Source organism: Coloeus monedula (assembly GCF_965178545.1).
Source record: "Coloeus monedula genome assembly, contig: HAP1_SCAFFOLD_415, whole genome shotgun sequence".
Lineage (NCBI taxonomy): Eukaryota > Metazoa > Chordata > Aves > Passeriformes > Corvidae > Coloeus > Coloeus monedula.
In genome coordinates, this window is record NW_028120542.1 from 3,030 (window position 1) to 6,058 (window position 3,029).

The window sequence follows — 3,029 nt, forward strand, 5'->3', positions numbered from 1 at the left end:
TCCTTGTGCCCTGGCCGTGTCACACCCTGGCAGTGCCACTCTGTGCTTCCCCTTCTTTGGGCCAGAATTGTTCCCAGAATGATAAACCCGGAGGGAAGTGTTTCCACCTGGGAAAGTGAGGCTGTTCCCACACCACCCTCCTATTTATTTCATGAGGAATTTTGAAATTTTGGTTTTCTGCTTGTAGTGGTTTGGTCCAAAATACTCATTACTGTTTATCTGCTGTGAGATAAGAATTAGGAGAAATGCAAAGCAGGCACCAAACTTGAAAGAATATAAAGTTTATTAACAGACCTAAAAGAGGGAAGAAAAAAAAATTATACCACCTTCAGAACTCTCCTCCTTCCCCCACCTTCCTCCCTTCTCCCACTGACAATGTAAAAAGACAACCCTTGAGATGTTCAGTCTGTTTACCACTTCCATAATAACCTTGTTTAGTCCATTTAGAAAGAGGAGTCTCTTCTTGCTCATGCTATGAAAACATTATCACAACGAGAGAGCCGCCCACTTCCAAATATTGTTCAGTCCATTTAGGAAGAGGAGTCTCTCTGCCTGCGTGTGAGTCCTTTCCCCCAACTTGCAGCTTTTCCCGCAACTGCTTTCGAGGGTCCACTCTTGAAGTTTCTTGGGGTACAATTTTAAGGTTGAGCCATTCAGAAACAAAACCAGAGGCCCTTCTCCTTCCCTGGGAGCAAAGGGTCTTCATCATCTTCATCGTTAAGACTATCTCTGGGAGCATCTCTAGGTACTGAGGTTTTCTCCTTTCCCATTTGGAGCAAAAGTCCTCATCTGGTTCATCTCTAGGGACTGAGGTTTTCTCCTTTCCCGTTTAGAGCAAAAGTCCTCATCTGGTTCATCTCTCCCTGTCCAAACTTCTCATGAAATTACAGCTGCGTCAGCATCTGCCTATCTCGGCGCAGGTGCTTTTGCTTACGAGTTGAACACTCCACCCCCCATATCTTCATGGAATTACAACAGGATACTCTGATATATCATAGCTTCACAACAGAATTTCAGCTTTAAGCATCTCCTCTCTCTCTTCCCTCAGGTTTTCAGCTCTTCACAGCAGTAAAAGGGTTAATCTCACCTCGGCCTTGCAGCTTTGCAGCTGGAATGTTGAATTTTTCTTATCGCAGTGGAGAGGGGGGAGAGCCGAGCCGCTCCGGCTGCCCACGGCAAGGCAGTGGGGGGGGTTCCACGGCTGGAACAGGTCCATGGCTCCAGGATGGCCGTGGCCCGGCCCGGCCTGGCCCAAGCAGGGCCTGGCCGGGCCCGCTGGCCCCCACACAAGGCCTGCAGCCACCTGTGCCAGCGCCGGAAATGAGAGAGAGCTTGGAGGGGGAGTTTGCCTATTCTTAAATGTGGATCACAGAGGTGTTCACAACTTTAAGTGGCTTAGAGAATTGTCCATATTCAAACTGGCCAGCTGATAGGTTCTATCAGTTCCCAGAGGAAACTGTAAGCACCCCTTAGCAAGGACGTCCCTTCCGGGACTATGCTTGCTAACCTATGACACTGCTCCGGCCAGGGACAGAAGAAAGTTTGGGCAGCAAAAAAAATCTGAAGTTGAATCAGATCTTAAGCCTGGATTTAAAATGGATCACATTAAAAGAACCCAAAAAATCCAGAAAATAATGAAAGAATTCGTAATTCTCTTTCTGATCTCCCTCTGCTGCATCTCTGTCCTCCCATCCACTCTTCCCATCTCCAATTATAGATCCCTCCAGGCAGAGCCCTGCCAGTGTTTCTGTCAGGGAAGTGCCAAGCCCATCCACAATGCTTTACAAATAATCACAGGGAACACAGATTTTGTGAAATATTGAAGCTTTTGCTGTTAAAAAAAATGAAGTCTCTCTGCCATATCAGCCACGATGAAATGTCAGTGTGCCACCCTTCCCCAAGTAACATCCTTCCCTCTGTCACTCTCGCTCTGGCACATGGCAGGCCGGGATCATCTCCTCCTTCCCACAGGGAAGGAGTTGGGTTTAAATTCGAGACACAAACTTGGACAAAATTGAATGTCTGAGGTGTGTAAGAATAAGGGAAAATCGTCTCAGATCTTCTTCAGCTGCCTTTGTTTCCTGCCCTGTAACTCTTCACTCCCTGAAATGACTCAGAACTTCTGTCCCTGTTCCCTGGGAGCAGAGGGCCCCCCCCCCCCCCCCCAGCTGCCCCCTCCTGTCAGGGAATTCCAGAGAGAGAAAAGGTCTCTCTGGAGCCTCCTTTTCTCCAGGCTGAGCCCCTGGGAGAGCAGGGATTGAGCAGGTGTGGGGGCTGAGGTGCTCCAGCTTTAAGGTCTCACTCTGAGAGCACTCCGAGTTTGTTTCCAGGCTGGAAATGGTGCCTGGAATTTTGGGTGGCCAACGGGGATCTCGAGGATTTGAGGTGGCAGCTGGGAGAGAAACCTGCTGCCCAAATGGTACTGGAGGTTATTTCCCTCTCTCTGGAATCTCTGTCAATTAAGAGCTCAGCCTTCTCCGGGGCTGCAGTTGCATTATTTGCTTTCACCTCCGATCTGCCCGAGGTGGAGTGAACTCCTCTGGAGCTGGCAAACGCCAACAGATCCCATCTCCACAGGGTTAAGGGATGGAATTGTATTTCTCTTAACCTCTTTTGACCGGGAAGTTGGGATTTTCCCCCTCTGCCTGATCCCTGTTTCTCCTTTCTCGAGTCTTGAGTTGTTTTGGGGAGCAGAAGGTTCAGGGCTGTGCCCCTGAAGCAGCTCTGGCTGTGTGAACACAGCAACTTTCTGCAAGTTAAATCTGCTGCTATTTCTGTATTTGAAAAGGAGCTGAAATGCCAGTGGTGATGTAATGTTCATTTACATTTAGGGTCTGTTTCTATTTATTTTTGCTCCTATTAACTTCATCTTGATTCCAACAGTTTGGGGTTTGTTTTTTTTTTTTTACCCGCTGAGGCTCTCTTTGCTGTGAACAGCTCGTTTTTTACTTCAAGCCTGCCAGATTTCCTGCCTTATTGAGTCCATGAATGAAGAAGAATGACAGGTAGAAGGGGAAATGGATGCCTCC